Below are 13,890 nucleotides of genomic sequence, written 5' to 3' on the forward strand. Positions count from 1 at the left end.
TCTCTGTATGGGGAATTCTGGCTAATAAATGAAGAAAAAATGATGGAATAAAAATGCCACCAATTCGCAAGCCCAAATGAATTAATGCCTATAGGCACTGAGCATCTATGGGGGCTAACCTCACAAAAAGAGATAACCTCACCTTACGGAGTCCTGATGAAAGAACACAACTCTACCCATGAAATAGTCTTGTCCCAAAAACCAAAACCCTAACCTAAATTTATCCATGCCTCTAATTTACAGAAAATACACCACAGAAATACTATCAGCAAAATGTAATCTGAGAAATTCTATAAGATAAACAATCTAGTTTTTTTTTCTTGCACTTTTATTTGAAAAAAGATGAGGGAGAACCTATGGATTAAAAGAGACTAAAAAGACATTTTTACAAAATGCAAGATGTGGACCTTATCTGGATCCTGATTCAAACAAACTGTAAAAACAAAGTAAATTTATGACATTTTGATTTTATTGGAAATTTGCCCAGTGCCCATACTCGATGACATTAAGAATTATTAATTTTTTCAGATGTGACAGTGATATTTTAGTTCTGTTTTTAAAAAGTCCTTATCTTTTAGAGATTCATAGCAAAATATCTATGAATGAAATAATACATCTTGGATTTTATTAAAAATTATATTGGAAGAGTAGATGGCACTATAGTTGAAATAAGACTGTCCATCAGTTAATAACTGTTGAAGCTGAGTGATGGATAAATGGGAGTTCATTATACTATTCTGCATATTTTCTCTATACTTTACTCCATAATAAAAAAATTACAAAAAGAAAAAAGCAATGCCAAAGAGAATTTGGTATTTAGCCCACATGGGATCTGAGGTTTTAAAATAATGAAATGCTTTATAAAAATGGCAATATTAAAAATAATATTTTAAAAATGACCTACAACATCATATTAACTAGTTGCTTTATATCCTTTTGCATAATTCCTTCCAGAATTTGTCTGTGTTTAGAACATTATATAGAGAAGAGCCTGGGAAAGGCAAGAGGCAAGAGACAGGTAACAGGTGAGTGTCCAGGGAAATATTATAGAATAGAAAAGAAAGACAGACTGGCCGTGGCTACCTTAAAGTACTGGAGGCAGATCAGCCAGCAAAGGAGAAGCACAGGGAGTGGTTAGAGAGATCAGGGTAGGGATGATAAGGCCAAGGAATAGAACAGAAAAGCAAATCAAAGGTGTCAGAAAGTTAAAATCCAATGCCTAGAAGACAGTTTCTACATTAGAATCTGGACGGCGCTGGTGATCCTTTCCAGTGTAGTTTTAAGAATGGTTTCCAAAAGCAAAAGCCAGATTGCAATGGGTTGAAGAATAAGGGAGCTTTTGAGATGTCTGTTGTGAAGGGAAGGAAATGAGGGGACTACAGTCTGAAGAGCATCGGGGTTAAGTGGAAAGTTGGAAGCAGGTATCTGTGTGAGAGGCTGGCGGTGTGGTATAAGGGATGCCTCAGAACATTTGTAGGGACACTGAGGGAACAACTCGGGACAGAAAGGCAGATACCAAAGATACTGGCGGGCAGAGGGAGTAGAATCCAGGTTTCATCTGTTAAGAATACCAGCTTGTCAAAGTCAAGGCTTCATTTATATTGGAGGTTTATAAAGCTCCTTCCATGTTTTTTTTTTTTTTTTAAAGATTTTTTTTTTTTTTCCTTTTTCTCCCCAAAGCCCCCCCGGTACATAGTTGTATATTCTTCGTTGTGGGTCCTTCTAGTTGTGGCATGTGGGACGCTGCCTCAGCGTGGCTTGACGAGCAGTGCCATGTCCGCACCCAGGATTCGAACCAACGAAACACTGGGCCGCCTGCAGCGGAGCGCGCGAACTCAACCACTCGGCCACGGGGCCAGCCCACTCCTTCCATATTATTATTAAACATATTAAGATTTTTGATTTGCCAGATACTTAAATGTCATTTTTTCTTTTGTCTAGTGATTTTTTCCCCTGAAACGTATAGAACCATGATTATTCTGGTTGGTAATTTCCCAGAGACAATCAAGGATGAGCCAGGTACAAAGTCTATCAAATTTTTCATCAATTAATCTCTGTCATATCCACTGAGACTTACATCCTCCCTCACTTAGACATGACATGAGGCTTTTCAGGTGGGATTCTACTGAAGATAGGAAATTTAAGATTCATTCATTCAACAAAGGGGCATAAACCAAGATGCAGGGCCAAGTGGTGACACCAGCCTTACACCTAATGGGCATAAACAACTCACTGGGAACTACTTTAAAATGTTCAAGTGGAGGAGAGTTTGGGAAGTGTGAAGGATTGTAAACTGTTCTGGAAATGATAATGACATACCAATTAGGGACCTGCACCCTAGGGCCTTTTTAGGGGCAATGAGAGCTCTATGATCTTATGAAACTTGGCCTCAAGTCGTCCTCTGAAAAATGCAAGTTGTTAAAGGAAGTTTCTGAAGTCTCTTCCTACTTTAAAAATTCTATTCTTTTCTAAAAGGTGAAGTAAATGCTGTATTAAAGACAGTTGTTCATGGTTTCTAACATGGTCTTAAGTCTTACAAAGAGTATATACTAAGCCCTGAAAGGTTTTCTAAAGAGAGAAGAGAGACAGCAGAGCTATTAATATGATGAGGATGACGAGATGGGCAGCATGAGATACACCACCTCCTTCCTTCAAACCTTAGTTTTTTGGGAGTAAACTGTGAGACTCCTAGGTTTTATTACACAAACAAGGAGGACTATGCATGGGTTATCTTTAAAAGTGGGGAGGGGACTTGTTGAAAGTCTCTGAAAGTTGCTGGACAATGAAGGCAGCCTTGGTAAGCAAGAGTAAGTGTGACTCTGACCTAAGATGATCAGATAACCTTACACTTTAAAATAACCCATCACAAGACAGCAACAAGTTTGATGTTCATGTTTAATTAAAACAATCCTGGGTGTGGGGGGGGGGGAGGCGTGGGGGGGGGGCTGGTGGTGCAGCTGTGAGGTTTGCACGTACCACTTCAGCGGCCAGGGGTTCGCCAGTTTGGATCCCAGGTACAGACATACACACCACTTGGCAAGCCATGCTGTGGCAGATGTTCCACATATAAAGTAGAGGAAGATAGGCACAGATGTTAGCTCAGGGTCAATCTTCCTCAGCAAAAAGAGGAAGATTGGCAGCAGATATTAGCTCAGGGCTAATATTCCTCAAGAAGAAGCACACAATTTGAACAGACCAATCACAAGGAAAGAGATTGAAACAGCAATCAAAAACATCCCAAAGAATAAAACCCCAGGACCAGATGGCTTCCCTGGGGAATTCTACCAAACTTTCAGAGAGGATTTAACACCTATCCTTTTTAAGCTATTCCAAAAAATTAGGGAGGATAGAACACTTCCTAACACATTCTGTGAGGCCAACATCATGCTAATACCAAAGCCTGACAAGGATACCACGAAAAAAGAGAACTACAGGCCAATATCACTGATGAACATAGATGCAAAAATTCTAAACAAAATTTTGGCAACCAGAATTCAGCAGTTCATCAAAAGGATCATACATCATGATCAAGTGGGATCCATACCAGGGACACAGGGATGGTTCAACATCTGCAAATCAATCAACGTGATATACCACATCAACATACTGAGGAATAAAAACCACATGATCATCTCAATAGATGCAGAGAAAGCATTTGACAAGATCCAACAGCCATTTATGATAAAAACTCTGAACAAAATGGGCATAGAAGGGAACTACCTCAACATAATAAAGGCCATATGTGACAAACCCACAGCCAACATCAGACTCAATGAGCAAAAACGGAGTGCCATTCCCCTGAAAACAGGAACAAGACAAGGATGCCCTCTATCACCACTCTTATTTAACATAGTACTGGAGGTCCTGGCCAGAGCAATCAGGCAAGAAAAAGGAATAAAAGGAATCCAAATAAGGAGGGAAGAAGTGAAACTCTCACTGTTTGCAGACAGCATGATCATATATATAGAAAACCCCAAAGAATCCATTGGAAAACTCTTAGAAGCAATCAACAACTAAAGCAAAGTTGCAGGGTATAAAATCAATTTGCATAAATCAGTAGCATTTCTATATTCTAATAATGAACCAACAGAAAAAGAACTCAAGAACACAATACCATTCACAATTGCAACAAAAAGAATAAAATACCTCGGGGTAAATTTAACTAAGGAAGTGAAGGACCTATATAATGAAAATTACAAGGCCTTTCTGAGAGAATTGGATGACGACATAAGGAGACGGAAAGACATTCCATGTACATGGATTGGAAGAATAAACGTAGTTAAAATGTCCGTTCTACCTAAAGCAATCTACAGATTCAATGCTATCCCAATCAGAATACCAATGACATTCTTTACAGAATTAGAACAAAGAATCCTAAAATTTATATGGGGCAACAAAAGACCCCGAATTGCTAAAGCAATCCTGAGAAAAAAGAACAAAACGGGAGGCATCACAATCCCTGACTTCAAAACTTACTACAAAGCTACAGTAATCAAAACAGCATGGTACTGGTACAAAAACAGGTGCACGGATCAATGGAACAGAACTGAAAGCCCAGAAATAAAACCATACATCTATGGACAGCTTATCTTCGACAAAGGACCTGAGAGCATACAATGGAGAAAAGAAAGTCTTTTCAACAAATGGTGCTGGGAAAACTGGAAAGCCATATGTAAAAGAATGAAAATTGACCATTCTTTTTCACCATTCACCAAAATAAACTCAAAATGGATCAAAGACCGAAAGGTGAGACCTGAAACCATAAGGCTTCTAGAAGAAAACGTAGGCAGTACACTCTTTGACATCAGTATTAAAAGGATCTTTTTGGACACCATGTCTTCTCAGAGAAGGGAAACAATAGAAAGAATAAACAAATAGGACTTCATCAGACTAAAGAGCTTCTTCAAGGCAAATGAAAACAGGATTGAAACAAAAAAACAACCCACTAACTGGGAAAAAATATTTGCAAGTCATATATCTGACAAAGGCTTAATATCCATAATATATAAAGAACTCTCACAACTCAACAACAAAAAATCAAACAACTCAATCAAAAAGTGGGCTGGAGACATGAACAGACATTTCTCCAAAGAAGATATATGGATGGCCAATAGGCACATGAAAAGATGCTCATCATCGCTGCTCATCATCGCTGATCATCAGGGAAATGCAAATCAAAACTACACTAAGATATCACCTTACACCCATTATAATGACAAAAATATCTAAATCTAATAGTAACAAATGTGGGAGAGGTTGTGGAGAGAACGGAACCCTCATACACTGCTGGTGGGAATGCAAACTGGTGCAGCCGCTATGGAAAACAGTATGGAGATTCCTCAAAAGATTAAAGATAGAACTACCATACGATCCAGCCATTCCACTACTGGGTATCTATCCAAAGAGCTTGAAATCAGCAATTCCAAAAGTCCTATGCACCCAATGTTCATTGCAGCATTATTTACAATAGCTAAGACATGGAAGCAACCTAAGTGCCCATCAACAGACGAATGGATAAAGAAGTTGTGGTATATATATACAATGGAATACTACTCAGCTGCAAAACAGAACAAAATCATTCCATTTGCAATAACATGGATGGACCTTGAGGGAATTATGTTAAGTGAAATAAGCCAGTTAGAGAAGGATAATCTCTGTATGACTCCACTCATATGAGGAATTTAAAAACGTGGACAAAGAGAACAGATTAGTGGATACCAGGGGAAAGGTGGGGTGGGGGGTGGGCACAAAGGGTGAAGTGGTGCACCTACAACACGAATGACAAACATTAATGTACAACTGAAATCACACAAGATTGTAACCTATCATTAACTCAATAAAAAAAAAAAAACCAAAAAACAATATCCTGGAAAATAACAAGGAAGAGGAGAGAACTTAAAGATACAGTGAGCACTTTATAATACTGAAAATGTGTCAGGTCACCTTGAGTAGAATTTGTCAGAAGCCAAACATTTTAAACTAGGGTGGACTTTCAGCAAAACTCTGCTTTGATTCCCAATATGATCTAAGGTTAGGCCAAATGGAAAATGACATTTTAGAAACATGTGCAAGAATAAAAAAACATACTGTGGCCATGGATCAGACATCGTTAAACTCCTATGCTGCAGCTTTGCCTCTCGATCTTCACAAGAACACCTACCAATATCACGTCTTCACAGAATACAGTTCATAAACTACCAAACAAAAACGTATGCCCGTGTCCATGACATAATTAATATTTTTGTTTGAACTAATACCTGAATGGCAGTTTGCATCTGTTATCTTATGAGGCAAGTATTATCATTAAAATCCACATTTTACAGTTCACCACCAGTAGCTGAACCTGTCTAGTCTTTCCATTCCAAGTGTATGCTCTTGGACCACCCCTCCTGGGCCCACAAAGATAAGACAATTTATTAGTCAGGTGTGGCTATGTTCCAAGACAAGACAGCCCTACCTTCCTGCTTCAGATTCCTCAAGAATGCAAACTTTAGACAATGCAGTACAGTAGAAGGCAGCCCTCGCACTCACATTGGCCATGCCATTGCCCCTGGTAAGAAGTACATGAAACAACCTAAGAAAAGGGTATGTTGGTGAACAAGTGCCCTTGGATAGACTCTAAGGTACCAAAGCTTTTCAATACTTTCTGGAATTCTCCTTCTGGGAAAACGATATGAAGCATGAGTGGATCAGCATTTTGGAAATCACACCCGGTTCTCCTTGCACCCATTATTCATAGCCAAGTACCCATGTATTGTGGCTACATCTTATTCTTCCCCTTTCACTGGACTGTGGTACCACTACCATAGGATCAGAGGAAGCCAGATAGTGGGAAAATTAACGCAGTGGACTAGATTTTTTTTCTCCAAAAGTTTTAATCAGTACCACAGTGGTTTTAATTTGATATGATTTCTCTCTCTACAAGGTTTAATCGGTGGTATGGTACAAAAGAGCATGAGCTCTGGCATTAGTCATACCTGGATCCAAATTCTGGCTCTGCCACTTCCACATCTGTAAGATGAGAATCAAAGCCATCTCATACGTTGTATGGATTAAACAAGAGGAAAGAGAGTGAAAGTGCCCAGCACATGCCTAACACAGAGTTCAGTCAGGCTTCCTTCATTCCTGACAAACCAGTTTGATAAATTACCTGCAGGGCTTCATTTATAAGATCTCTCTTTATCTTCAGTGAGGACAACACAGACTTGTCTACATTTGCCATCAGTTCTTTTTTTCCAAGTTACTTCCTCCAACCAAGAATGCCTTCTCCCATCCTTCTCACCCCTCATCTCCATTACTTCATGCCTTTCTTCCCCCAAAGCACAGCCTAAATTCTAATTTTGTACCCTCTGTACCACCTAATATGGTGTCCTAATATGGTGTTTAAATATAGGAGTACATACCACATAAATATCTTCAAATGTTATTAAACATCACAAAGTAATCAAAGAATATTATAAATAATTAAACATCTTCACAAGAAAATGTTTGTAATGACTCAAAGTGCTGTGATGGTTTATCATATTTTCTTTAAAAAAAGTAGAAGGGCCACAAAATAAAGCAAAGGTCAACAATTTAATTTTTAAAAAACAGTACTATGATCCTAAACACTGAGGTCCCAAACTAGGGCACTCTAGTACTTATGTTATTTATTTATTTAAAGGAACACGTGAGGACTGCAGACACATATTTTCTTCCCATGACTGAGGAAGGCAAGGAAATTTCCTTTTCTCTGTGTCTCTGACTCTGAATATTTCTCCCTACCCCAGCTCCCCCAACATTCCCATCCTCCATGTCTTCAGAATTCAAAGGCAAAGTCTGTTGTCTTCAAACACTTTAGTAAATGCTTTTCCATTTTCTCCTGCCTAATAGAAGGATCTTTGACTTTATCTGGGAACATCTCATGTGCAGTCACCTTTAGTGACCTAAAGAAGGCTCATAGGGGTGATTTTTCTTTGTGGACCTTGACACTGCCTTGAAAGTTTACAGTCATAAATTGTTACCCACTGAGAACAATTTCTCAAGCTTGGTTAAATAATTACATAGACACCAAAGGAAAACCACCCTCTACCAATGCCTTTGCATTATCTTGTCTCCTAATTCAAAGAAAGCACAGTCTACATTCTGAATAACTTAGAGACATTATAAAGTGACATGACAAAACATAACCAGAAGATTCAAAAAGAAGGAATCTTCAAACTGGAGGACACCATTTGTTATTTGGTGGCACCTTCTGGGAAAGCTCGATATTGCAGCTCAGCTCTGTTAAACATAAATTCCCATGCAAAAACAAACGGGAAAAATTCTAGGAGAAAGGAAATAGTGTTAATGATATAATAATGTAAAATCCAGAACCACGAGAGTCTGTTTTATTTTAGGCTAGTATGTATATGAAGTGAGAGGTTCCTGGATATTTTACAGCTCTTCCCTCAGTTCTGGCTGTGTCTGCCAAATCCACCTATGAGGACAATCTGTCACCTCCTGAAGGCTGTTGGTAAAGCCCAAACCAATGGGTAGGTCAAAGAAATACGCTTCACGAATGGAACAAGAATATGATGCCAATTTCATGAAGTACATCTCTGCAATTGTAATATGAATTCATGGGAAAATAAGATCTGCTTCGCCCCAAAACTCCTCTTGAGTGCATTCCCTACCAAGTGGGATCAAATTCTGGCTCCACCACTTTTAAACGAACTTGGGCAAGTTTCTTAACCTTTGAGCCTCAGTTTCCCCAGCTATAAAATGGGGATAATAATAGTATCTGTTTCATAGAGTTGTTTTGAGAGTTAAATGATTAAAACAAGTCAAGCAGTTAGAAGGGAGACTAGCATATAGAAAGCACTCAAGGACAGTTTAGCTACAGCTATAAGGCATCCCTACAGTATGGTAAAGCTAGTCCTGCAAAGAGCACATTGCATCACATCTTTGACTTTGTGTCTAAAGATGACAGATGGGACAATTACATAAAGATCATGGACCCTAGAGTAAGGAACGAAGGTGCACTGAATGGGCGATGCAGCACCCTTGAAGAAGGCTCATGGAATTTATTGGGAGAGAGATACAATTCAATACAAGTAAGTGAGGATGCTGAGTTTTGGCAACTGTTGATGACAACCAACTCTGTAATGATAGGGATTCCTGTCTGTTCACAACTCTCAGCTACCAAAGGGCTTCTAAGGAATTATTAAATTTAAAAATTTAAAAACCATTTGGGTTTAGAACGGTAAAAACAAAAACACCTCTGTTTTAATTACTTCAAATCCTTTTTTGAAATAAGTCAGGAATGTGGCTGAATAAATGAACAGTTGACTGGTTGGCCTGTACCCTCCTCTATCTGATCACATCTAACACAGAAAACAAACAAAAAAGCATTAGAAAACAAGGTCAGGAGAAATATCTCCATGCACCCAACAAAGTTAACTTTCTTCCAATTGTTTTCATTAAGGTGCCACACTGAGCTGAATCTACCAGAAGAAGAATTGTAACCCTTCAGGTATTTTTACCTCCAGTTATAAAATGCAGAGAACAGGAGTCCAGAATGAGAGCCCCCCCTGGAGAGTCAGGGCAGCTCTCTAATGAATGGCCTCTCCAGCTGCTCACTCGCCATACTCACAGACTTTACAGCTCTTGCATGTGCTGGAATTACAAGTCATTAAAAAGCCACTTTGAAAACACAATAAAGACCTTCTTCTCTGACTGCGACAACCTTCCATCACATAAAAACCTAAGGCCAGTGCTTCAACAGCAGGAGGACGTTTACTGCCAGCTCCAGACAGTTTAAGCAGGGTAAGGAACAGGGTGAGGCGGGAGGAAATGAGGCACAACAAAAGAAGGGAAGTTTCTTTTTCCCTCTCCTTCCTTTTTTTCTTTTCGAAAGAAACTTCTGCTAAGGTGGTTTGAAGTCTTTATCCTGTATCTGAACCACCACCCACTCTTGGGAAAAATGCTAGCATCTGATGAGGTTTCGTCTTTCTGCCTCAAGGTTTTATCCAAGAAAACACTTTGGTAAGCCAAAACTATCAAAGGACATGATTAAAACCTCGTTACTCACACTGCAGTTGAAGTATGTAACATTTTACCAAATGTAATCTGCCCATTTTCAAGGAAAGATGACTCAAACTTCCTAACTTCTGATTTCTAAATTACAATTCAATCTCTACAAAGTAAGGCAAAAAACTGAAGGCAATAAGGAAATTACTATCAGAACCGAATCTGATCATAAGTGGTTATGTCGATTTTCTTCTACTGTTTTTTTCCCTCCTTCTCTGCTATGAATACCAAACTTCCTCAGATCACAAAACAAGATCAACTCAATAGTCTTCTCTTTAGAAGCAGAGTGACGTGGAAAACAAAACCTAGAGAATTTCAGGAGGAGTGAAAGATACTTGGGTTCTTTTTTACTGCAAATTAAAGTGTAAACAAGTTAATACAGACCACAATTATAAACTTTTAGTTGACACTAATGCACTCAGATCCTGATCCTTTCTAGCTGCTGCTAGTTAGCGTCAGTCACTAGTAAGAGCAGTCCCTTTCCATAAGTGATCATCATGGCCACAAAAAGAGGAATTCTTAAACCAAGAACGGCTTTACTCTAACGGGAATTACACAAATTCTTGAATGTAAAATATTCTTAATGCTAACACTTACGTACATAGGAAAAACATGCCCTTATCATGTTTTCTGTTTTTGCTAAAGGCTCACCCACTATAAAACCCTGGCCCACCTGCACCCCCCAACCACCTCCCAATTTCTCTGTAGCAGAAAATTACTGATGGAGTTTCATGTGACAATATTAGATTTCTTTCTAAAATGAGAAACATTTCAGGAATTGCAAAATGTATTTAAACATTATTCTTTCCGTCATACTAATATTAACCTAAAGATAAATCATTTCTTAGGACGTCTTCTTTTAATAGAATCAGCAATAAAAAAAAAAAACAACAGTAAGTGCCTATTCACTGCAGTGCTAGGTATGTAAGTGTCTTTATCTCATTTAATTAAAAAGCTAAAATATCCTAGGCAACTTTGGCTTAACTTTTGATTCAAAACTTAAATTCTTTGTCTTGTATTTTTGTAGTTACCATGTAATACATGCATATCAATATGGAGGCCATATACCTCCTTAAGACAAAATTCAGAGTAACATAACATATATTCCAAGTACTTTTTCCCCTTTAAAACATATAACCCATACACTTGAGAAAGGACACTAGAATTCTGCAGTATTTTTGAACATCAAAAAATCTCTTTCAAAGCTATAGGTTGTAAAGGTTGCCAGAAGCCAAACCGTACATAACAATGGCTAACTAATATTTTTTGATGTGTGCTAAGTGCTTTCCCCAGATCCACTATTTTCACAATAATCTTACAAAGTAAATACCTTATGATCTCCATTTCACAAAAGAAGAAACTAAGAAATCCGGAAGGTTAAATCGGTTGCCCATCATTGTTCCACTGGTGGAGCTGAGATTCAAAACACAGCCTGTCTGACACCAGAGTGCAGAATCCTAATTCCTTGCTTATTTGACTACCTACCTACCCAAATATTTATCAACAAATAAGTGATCCCTGAAAAAACATGTAGGCACACAAACACAGAGGTGCTATTTCTTTTTCTCTCCTCATATACAAAGTATATAAAAATTTTAACCAAAAAGAACCATATGAATATGGAATTCTTAAACAATCTAAGTTTCCTAACCCATTTATTAGCACTATTTTTACTTTTATATAAAATCTGAATCTAACTTAATTATGGAACAGCTTCTTTAAAAAGTTCTTTTTAATTGTCACTAACCCACACCTAAGGCAAGATGTTTTCTTTACAGACATGCCAGATAAATAATCTTTTTTCCCCAGCCCTTCCTAATTCTTCACACTCTTATCATTTCTTTTTGTGTCTTTCTTCTGTTTCCAAAGTCCACGATCTCTGCCTGCTATGTCTACACTTACCCGCCACCCCATCCCCCACAAATGAACATAAATCTGGCTCATATTCAAATAAGGAAGCTGGAAAGGACTTTAGAGAGATCAGATCATCTGATCACACTTACTCAGATACAGACACACTCAACACCAGGACAATGGGGCACCCCCTGAAGTTGGGCCAGCCCCGAGCCTCTAAATGTTAACTGGCCAAAGGAGGCTGTGGGCTGTTTAATGCTCTCCATTACAATTGCCTCCTGTTCCTTCTGTCTTGCCCACAGGAGGGACACCAGGTAGGAGAAAGGCCAAACAAAGGCTATCTTTACTATTGGATGAAGGGAATTTCAGCCGTCTCTTATCCTTTTTTGCTCACAAAAAGGTCTTTTGGGCCCTGGCTTACTTGGAGATGCTTTTGCCAATTCTCTTCTGTTCCACCACCTACATTTAGAGAATTAAACCAACAACTGCAACAATGAAAGCATTACTACTACCAGATAACTGATAAGGAAAGCACAGAGGTTGGGTTTAATACCTAAATAATATCCAAAGTCTTTAGAGGCTGTAATGATATGCAGAGCACATTAAAACACTCCTGTTATGATCACTGGATATGCGGTTCTAAAACGTCATGAACCGTTTTGAAAATGTACTACCTACTGTAAGGAATTACAATTCTAACTCTTCATTCCAGAAGATTTCTCAAGGTCTTGCTTTGGATAAATATATACCATGCATATATATATATATATATATACACACTTCGTATATAAATACACCAAGTTGAACATAAAGTTTATGAAAAGCCATCCCTTATAAATCATATATAAAAGGGAGAGAGCAAGAGGCAAACAAAAACAAGAATATACAGAATTATCTAATGAGAAAGATCATCTATGATGGTTTCGTGTAGAAAGAGCATTCAACAGTGCTTTACGAATGCCATTTGGTCTTCTCACAAATTAGCAAGCATTCAAGAAAGATGCCTTTCAAAATTTTGACCATGACCTACTACAAGAAATATACACACACCCCCTCTGAAATAAAAATTTCACAAACCCTTACTCACATCCATAGTAATTACAATGTATTCTCTCTCTTTTTTTTTTAAATACTGGTGATGACATGCTCAATTGATTTCATGGCTCACCAGTGAATCACAACCCACATTTGAAAACCTCTATTCTAGAAGAATCACAACATGTCAGAATATGGAAAGAGGAAGTTGCTAAACTTGACAAACTTGATGACTAATCACACCCCAACAGCATCAATGAACATTTCCGGGTGATTTGAAATAAAAGTCAAACATACAAAAAAAGTTCCAAGTAACATCTGCATTAAGAGCAAGTTTTGAATTAAGAGGAGAGGTGAAAAGCAAAGGAGGAAAAATAAACGCTTGAGATATTGGAACAAACCCATTAGCTCTCATCTCCATTTCACAAATTATTACTATAAAGCCTTTACCAAACACTGGAACAAATTACCCAATCTCCAGTATTTTACACGCTACTCTGCTCCCAACTGGATGTTATATTAAAATTTCAAGATCAGCTACAGAATGTAGGGGGGGAAGGGAAAGGTGGTTTCTGGATCTCTGAAGATTGATATTGATGCCATTTCCTAACCCTGGCTGACTTTCTACCCAGGACAGTGCAAACGCAGAAGAGAAAATCTGCTACTAAGGCCCCTGTCCCTTGCCAGCATTTGAACTAGGAACATCTGTGGGGCAACCCGATGGGACAGAAAGAGAAGTATTCTAAATTTGCCTGCAATTTATAGCCAGACGTCTTCCTTGGCCATTGTCTAGAAATATTGACAAGCCAAAGTCAGGAGATTATTAGGACTGATCGTGACTGATAAGTAACAGTAGAAGGCCAAAGTTAGAGAAAAAGGAAAAGTGAGGAGGAGATAACTTCATAGTAAATGATGTTTATTCTTCAGAAATAGAATCAAATACCTTTTGAG

The 13,890-nt window shown here is 38.3% G+C and overlaps 1 protein-coding gene across 3 annotated transcripts in view; it reads right to left on the bottom strand.

Annotated features, from left to right (window-relative positions):
- MLLT3 (MLLT3 super elongation complex subunit) overlaps positions 1-13,890 on the bottom strand; it is a 251,680-nt gene that overhangs the window by 50,153 nt on the left and 187,637 nt on the right. The window lies entirely within an intron of this gene.

This window comes from Equus asinus, chromosome 23 (assembly GCF_041296235.1).
Source record: "Equus asinus isolate D_3611 breed Donkey chromosome 23, EquAss-T2T_v2, whole genome shotgun sequence".
In the NCBI taxonomy this organism is placed as follows: Eukaryota; Metazoa; Chordata; class Mammalia; order Perissodactyla; family Equidae; genus Equus; species Equus asinus.